This window comes from Chelonia mydas, chromosome 1, assembly GCF_015237465.2.
Source record: "Chelonia mydas isolate rCheMyd1 chromosome 1, rCheMyd1.pri.v2, whole genome shotgun sequence".
NCBI classification, from domain to species: domain Eukaryota; kingdom Metazoa; phylum Chordata; order Testudines; family Cheloniidae; genus Chelonia; species Chelonia mydas.
The window spans coordinates 230,972,538-230,981,025 of NC_057849.1; the positions used below are offsets into that span (position 1 = coordinate 230,972,538).

The 8,488-nt window shown below is 41.8% G+C and overlaps 1 long non-coding RNA gene across 1 annotated transcript; it reads left to right on the top strand.

Moving 5' to 3' along the window:
• Window positions 1-6,602, top strand: LOC114022237. Its single transcript, XR_005223887.2, has 5 exons — window positions 1-169; window positions 390-930; window positions 2,153-2,289; window positions 4,877-4,939; window positions 5,611-6,602. It is a non-coding gene; the product is annotated as an uncharacterized LOC114022237 (long non-coding RNA).
• Window positions 6,603-8,488: the final 1,886 nt, after the last annotated feature.

The window sequence follows — 8,488 nt, forward strand, 5'->3', positions numbered from 1 at the left end:
AACAAAGGGAAGAGGGAGGGGCGAGTTCCTGCCCAAATTGAAGTCAATGTCAAAGAGGAAGTGTTCATTCTGCTTTCCAGGATTTTATTCTGAAATATTATTAACTGCTTGTGCGCTGCAGCAGATTTCAGAAGTGGTATTCTTTTAAGTGCCAGAGTTTCATTTCCAGGTTGGAGACTAACCAGTTTATTTGAGCATGAGCTTTCGTGAGCTACAGCTCACTTCATCGGATGCATAGCATATCGTGGAAACTGCATCCGATGAAGTGAGCTGTAGCTCACGAAAGCTCATGCTCAAATAAACTGGTTAGTCTCTAAGGTGCCACAAGTACTCCTTTTCTTTTTACGAATACAGACTAACACGGCTGTTACTCTGAAAAAAATTTCCAGGTTGGCATTTCAATAGTGACATATCAGGATCATGGGGTATATCCCATATGGTATGTTGGACAGCACTGAAGCAGGTAATAGATGAAATCAGAAGGGAGGAGTAGTAAAAACAAATCCATCTTGTAAAGGGTGAATCTTGTCTGACAAAGCTGGTGGCATTTTTTTAGAAAGGAGATAATGCAGTGAGCAGACGGTGAAATCATGGATATAATCTGTTTGGATTATGAAGATTAAAAGGCATTTGACAGAGTTCTGCATACTACATAAGGTCAGAAACAGGACAGAAAGCGCTGCCCTTGAGTGGATGCAAAACTGGGTTAGGTGACCAAAGGCAGACTTCACTGGGTGGAAGTTATGAGTTAATAAAACAAAGAAAGGCAAGGACTAGAGTATTGCAGGAATTAGTATTGGGTTGACACTTTTCATTCTACACACAGTTTAAAGGAAGATACCACGGACATAGTATGTAAATTTGTGAATGACCTCCCCAGCCCCTGCAACTAAAAAGAACAACAAATTACCCTGAAGAAAGGGATTAGAGGTAATGGAGTAAGTCAAATGTCTTATGAGTTTCATTCAGTTTAGGCAAATAGAAGGTCATGTGGTATGAAAAAGGAGTTTGAAATATAGAAACAATACATATTATACAAATACAAACATATTTACAGTAAAGAGAGCAGGGAAAACACCTGGAAATGACAGAAGAAATAATGAGATAAAATTAAGAAAAAGAAAATGTAGTTTGAATATCAGGAAAAATATCCTGGTGATTAAATATATTAGTCTGTGGAACACTCTTCCAATGGGAACGCTTGAAAGCCCTATTATTTGACTGGCCCTTCTTGAAAAGACACTACAGAGAATAATCCAGCACTGGGCCCCAGGAGATGGACAAGATGACCTCATAGCTCTTTGGGACACGAACCATGTATTTGTTCTGGGTTTGTATGGTGTCTGACACAATGGGGTCAGGGTCCATGACGCACTCCTAGGTGCTACCGCAATACAAATAATAATAGGATCCTCTCTATTTTTAATTTCTCTGGGCCACATCTTTAAGTCTTTGTCCCATTCTTACTCAGGCAAAACTGTCATCACAGCCAGTGAGTCTAAGGTATTTAGTCAGGCTTGACTCAGTTTGAGTGGGCAGAGACTGATTTAAGGGCCTCACGATTTTGCCTCATTGGTGTTACAGATACTGGACAGTTTCTCAGAAACTGGACCTATCTGAGTTTTGCCCTGTGTAAGAGGTAAGGTCTAGATCCTTGAAGGTACTTGAGCACCCAACACCCACTGAAATCAGTGGGAATCAGGCATTAAATACCTTGAGGATCTGGGCCTATGTAAAACAGAGTAAGAACTTTAGGGCTTGACTCAAGAATTCCAAACAGTGGCATTAAACCATCAGCACAAGGTGTGGCTGCAGTCTAAAAGGCAAAAACAGTGAGGATACATACGTAAACCAAGACAAACAAAGAAATTATAATAACCATTGTTCAAGAACTCTTTAAGGAACTTGCAATGAACTACATTTAGAATATGACTAATTTTTTTGTCACTGTGCACTAGAAATGGCAATTAGGCAATGAAAAGGGACCAAGAAGGCTAAAAAGAGCTAGTGGTGGGAGTCCTAAAATATATGTTAAAAGTGGAAAAACTAAGATTGTATAGATTGGGGAATAGAAGTTTATGAGAGGCTATGACCGACACAAGATGTAAAGATATAATTATGTGATACCAAATCCTGTTCTCTGTTACACTAGTGCAATTCTATTGAAGTCAGTTAGTCTACATGGGCTTGGTCTAAAGAGGTGCTGAGCACTCACAACTCCAACTGACGTCAATGGAAGCTGCAGGTACTCAGCTCTGCTGAGAATCATGACCCAGGGATCTAAATAAGGTAAGAATAATAATTAAGAAAGATTCTTCTTAACTGTAGCTAACCTAATTTAATGTTTCCCTGCTTCTCTTAAGATAAAAGAGTCTGTACCTTCCTGCTTCTCCTCATTTAGGGAACATGTATAAGGCTCAGATTGGGTCTAGAGAAGCAGCAGAACTAAGAGGCTGTAAGAAACTCACTTCTCGTAAACTTTGACTCAGGGAGATTGGGTCATTGGAATCCATTCAGCTTTTCTCTTACTGTGGGGGACTCTACATTCTCTTATGGTGAGGAGAGCAGACATAGTCAGAAGGTGCTCCACAGGGCTACCCCATGGATGGAGGGCTACTTGTCTTAGTGGATGTGGGTGACATTAAGGTGACTATTTTCAAAATCAAAATCCAGCACTGTTTTCTGGCAACATTTTTTAGGGTTGTTAAATACTTGGGAGCTCTACATTCTGATTGTTCTATGTCAGACAAGCTCCAGGTGGAGCAACGGAAAAGATGAAAGAAGGCTGAACTCTGTCTCTTTTCCTCACCTCGTTCCTCCCTGTAGTTTTGCTGATCTTAGAGATCAGGGAAGCAAGAGACAGGCACTTCTAGGCAACCAACCCCCTCCTTTCCCAAGCCCTAAAAAGGACCAGAGCAGATATGCTTGGAGCAAAATATATGCTCACTACATGGTGATAGTGAAAAGGGAGTACAAAATATTTCATATCGCTACAGCAGAGACACAAACATTTACTAGTTACGAAAAAAAAATGTTTTGATTAATTGGAAAACTTGGACATTTTGATTGTCCTGAAAGAAGTTCTTGTATGAAAAATCAGAACATATTACTCTTTAGGGAACACACCTTTGATGGTCTAGGTGTATCACAGGGTAAGGTAGCCCACAGAGGGATTAGATGCCTCACAGAGGGATGAAGGGAGGAGAAGTGAATGAGTGTTTCACTTCAGGGAGTCCCCATGTGAACATGCCCTAGAGTAGAGAAACGTAGCACACGCCATTTCATGTACATTTGTTGAGTTAGATGCTCTGCTCTGGAAGCCTAAGGTTCAAAAATGAATGCCAGCTCTGGGATAAGACAAAAGGATCTTCAGAGATAGTTAACCAACTATCAGTTACTGACAGGGATCCAAGGATATCAGGTCAGGAAGAGCGCACTCATTTTCTTGGTAAAGTTGTATGACATACATTTATCCAGTACAGGTACTTTACTGGGGGAGGAGGGTGAGTTTGAAGCATCAGGTATAGGCCATTGCAGGAGGAAGAATAGCAGATTTGGTGGACCACTGGACACACAACAAAGCCTATAGCCAAGATTTTCAAAAGTGGGTGCTTAAATTTAGGCTCCTAATTGGCCCCTGTACCAATATTTTCAAAAACAGGAGCCTAAAGTAAGGTTCCAAAAATCAATATGTAGGCACCTATATAATTTTCCAAAGTGCTGAGCACCCAACATCTCCCATTGAGTACAGCCATCTTGTAAATCAGGCTAATTATGAGGGACTTAGAACTCTAACTTTAGGCACCTATGTTTTTAAAATCTAGGCCTATATTTCTATGTTGGGATGGGTGCATACTTTATCATTTTCCCTTATGTCTTTAGCAACAAGAAAAAAAGATTGTTCCAAAATCATCTCAGTGATATGTATAGCTCTAAACATTACAAGAGCATGATTCAAAGCTCCAAACAACCTTTTGGGTCAAGAACGACCATTACAAATACATTTTTGCTTTTTTTAGAAATAAAAAGAATCTGTGTATATTACACTCCGCCTGAGACTTGGGCGGCTGCTGCTTTGCTTTTAATCATGTTCATGCTTATTCTCATTGTTATTGTATTGCTTTCATCTTCAATAAACAGAATATTTTTTTATAAAACATCTTCTTGTATCTGCAATTCAAGATTCCCTGTGACTTGGCATAATTCAAAGAACTCTAGACTAAGTTACTGACCTACCTCAGATCTGCTTGCTTTCTGGTTGCTGCTTGCATTTTTCAGTGGTAAGAAAGTGACAGTAATATATATATATAACTTGGGTTGGCATGTAGCTTTTTCATTCTGCTCTTATAGTTGGACTGCCAAACTGTGAGTGACAGGAAGAAAACAAAGCTAATGAAGACGAGAAGGAAAAATTGCATGACACGAAGAAATAAGAAATGAAAAATGATAAAATTCAGGCAAGAATTTTTTCAAAAAATCCTAAAAAGAATGGCAGGATTTGATTTTGCAGTGCTGGCTTACAGCCAGGTAATTGTCTAGCGAGGAAACCAACTGAAGCAGATGCAACTAAGATAAAAATTTTGTGTGTGTGTGTGTTTATGAGGCAAAGAGGAGGAACCTGAAGAAAATAAAAGGACCCCTCAAGGATGATAGAATTTTGTGCCTTTAACCCCTCAGTCAGACATGTATGTAAAAGAAATGTTTCCATTTCTCTCTTTTGCTTTTAAAAGAAGAGAGAGATGCTCAACAGTATGAGTAGACTAGTGGTTTGAGCACTGATCTATGAGCCAGGAACTTCTGATCCCAGCTGTGCTACAGACTCCTTCTCTGGCCTTTTGCAAATCACACAGCGCCTGACCTTGTAATTCTCTTTCAGGAAAAACTCGCATGGATCTTTTCAGCAGAATGGGCACTGAAATGGTTTGGTGAAACAGGTCAGGTAGGGGGAAAGGAGCTGTTATCATATTTCCATGATTGAACTTCTTCTTAAAAATGCTTTTAAAGCACTAGGAGTTAAAAAAGTGTCATGTTTTTTAGTAGCAGCTAACATATCATGGTAGTCCTGTGATGAGACAAGAGACTCCTTCATTATGTTCAATAGAATTCCTCTTCCATAATTCCAGAAGGCTGTGTGTCGTAGGTGAAGGTAATCAAATCTGATATTCCATAGTCAGGGACTCCGTCCTTTTCCTGTACTTCAACGGGGATCATTCTTTGTGGATGCACCTAAGCTGCTGAGCAAGCAGGAACTTTCATAACTTATGCTTACAACAAATTTTAAGATCAATCCAGCTATTGTGGCTTGTGCCTAGCCCTAGTCTAGGTGCACAATGGGCACAAAAAATCCTCAATCCCTGCGTGCACTTTGTGAAAAGAAGTCCATATTCCTTCTTTCAAAAATATAACAGAGTCAAAGAACTCCTACATCTGTGTTCAATTTATATGAAACAATTTTGCTGTCTCAGAAACCATTGCACAATAATCATGGGTAAATGTTGGCTTTTTAAAGGCTACCACTATATGTATTTTCCCCCATTATTTCCTGTAGATTCTACACCATTTATGCATATGGGTATAAAAATAAAAGTAATCTTTCTGTTTCTCTTACAGATATCTAAGCAAAGTTGCAAGAAGTCAATTAGCTTTGTATCCTAAGCTTTATTGGCAGCAGAAAGCCTGAATCACAAGAACATTTGGTTCTCTGGAATTTGGATCTCATCGGAGAGAACCAATGCCAGCTCTAACGAGAGTGACTGCCAGTTGTTCTTCAAAGCTACAGCAACAGCAATTACAAATTAAGGATCAATATCTGATCAGATTCTTATTATGAGAGATACAGACTCAGAGGTGTGTAAAGCATCTGGTCCTAGGTCAGTGGGATAGGTGGCTGAAACTACTAGTCAGCCACTATCTAAAGACAGAAGTAGGATGCTTCGAGGGAAACTCCAGGACCTAAAGAGGAGGTGACAGTTGAGGGAGCACTTGGGGATGAGGGAGTGCCTTGGGAAAGACAGTGTTCCAGGGTTTCACCTCAGCTGGACACTCAAATTCTACAGAACTCATTTCTATGGATTCTGAACTTCCAAATGAATTGGCATGACTGATAAAATGTCAGCCCCTACAAATGAACCCAGCAGAGTGTGGTTCATGTAATCCTTACTAATTGAACCCTGCTGGGTTTGGTCCACTTTGGTGATGCCAAGTAGAAGGCCGGGGGGGGGGGGGGGAAGGGTAAGGCGGCACTTTACACACTGCACTGCTTGGGCACTCGCTCGTCGCCCTAACGGCTGATTGCCACACCTCTGCAGAGCTCTGCTCTGGCCCTCTCCATCAGCTTCTCTGCTGGTTGTGCCTCTCAGTCAGCCGCCCTGCTAGCCGCTTACTGCACCTTTCCCCGGCCTCCCTGGTGACGAGCGAGTGCCCGAGCAGTGCAGCATGTAAGGCGCCACCTTACCCTCCCTGCCTTCCACACAAGGTGTGCGGTGAACTCTGCGGATGAACCTCTGAACTCTGGGGGCTGCACTGGCCAAGGACAGCAACTGTGAGTGTGGTACAGAGAAGGGACGGGCACGTTACAGGGACTTTTGGGTTGCTGGACTTAAGACCCTGAGGGGAAAAGGACACTGCCCAACTTACTTGGGGGTGGGTCTTTTGCTCATGGTTTGTGTTTATGAACCCTCGTTGCAGTGTTTTCCCAAATTAATGCTGAGTTACTTCCCTCCTTTTATTAAAAGTTTTTGCTACACTCAGACTCTGTGTTTGTGAGAGGGGAAGTATTGTCTCTTAGAGGCTCCCGGGGATGGCGTGTAATTGTCCAAGGTCACTGGCTGGAGGCTTGAGACGGTTTTGTGTTGTATTGAAGAGGAACCCCTAGATACTGAACCCGGCCCTTATTGTTGCTGGCTCTGCCTGGCAGAAGGGTTACATTTTTGGGGGCTCATCCAGGATACCTGGGTCAGTACCCCTCACAAGCACATCTTGAGTGATCCATTAAATCAGGAAAACGATTTTGTTATATTTTGGGGGAAATTGCAGTTTGTATAATCACTGTACACGTTCGAGGATTGGTGCAAGGGGATGAATATTGACCCTAAGAACTGTCTTCTGGTGACAGGGATACCAGAGGCGGTCGATGAGGGCTCAATAGACTCTATTTTAAGGGCAGCCACTGAGTGCCTGAGTAAGTGCAAAATGCGTGGGTGCATGTTCATGATGGAGGAGGAGGCTTTTGCAGTACTGTGTGAGCTGCCAGTGGCTGTTTTACATTTTTACACTTTTATCTTTTACACTTCTTTTCAAATAAGAATTAATTAGATGCACCTATAAAGGATGAAACTGCTGAGGATGTTGCAGTACCTGAAACACGAATTGTTTTAATTGTCAGGACCCCTCAGAATTACTCTCTGAGTAATACTAAGGTCTCCTAAGGTACAGAAAAGTACTGCATAAGGAAACTCCTTCATGTCCATAAACTTGAAAGGCTAGATTGTGACTAGCCCTCACATGGGTACAAGATGGAAACCCAAGATGCAAAGAGCTTCGTATTCCAACCAGTTCCCTACCCACAAGGGCCAGTCAGAATCACAGTGCCTGTCCTCTCTGCTAGCCACCACAAAGGGGATGAATTCTTCCCTTCCTCTTCCCTGCTGCCTCATTGCAACCTCAAGAGCTGGCCAGCTGTGAAGAGGGGAGAACTCTACTACACCATCCTAATAGTTTGAGCGGCATGCGTACTGCCTGAAGCTCCAGCAGGAAGTTTGCCTCACTGAGGCACAATCCTTCCCAGAGTTGTCCCCAGCAATGTCTTCAAGGAATATAAATGAGCTGGGTTTCTTGCAATTATTGTGTCATCATTGTATTCTAAGGACCTTTCATCCTTGGTCCACTGACTTCCTCCATGGCCTTAGGCAACTCATATAACCTCTGTGCCTCATCTATAAAATGGGGATAATAGTGCTGACCCACTCACAGAGATGCTGTGAGGATTCATTAATGAATGTATGTAACGTGCTTTGAAGATGAAAAGCTCCCTAAGTTCTAAGAGTTATTAATCATTTATTATTGTTGTTCCCTCAAATAGCATATATTTCAAAGACACAATGATTTTCTTTTGTCTAATTCCTTCTTCACTAGGCACCACTGAGACTATCCCGGCAAACAAAAGCTGTTTCAGTTTTGCAGATGAATACAGATTTGGGGAGGCTTTGCTTATCCATTCTTTCATGCTGGGTTATCTTGAATGATTTCCAAGGCGCCCCTGTGCCTCCACAGAGTGGCTCTCTAAATCTCTACTCCAACAGAACAGCAAGCCAGGCCACCAGAATGGAACAGAGAGCGGAAGAAGCATTCCATTTCCCAAATACAGTAATTGATTTAGCAGCAGTTTAAAACAATGTTGAGCATTGTCAAGGATGTTCCTTTGTGGCACTAAATCAAGTTCCTCAAGATGGATTACATGCTAACCACATACTATCTAAAAATCTCAAGG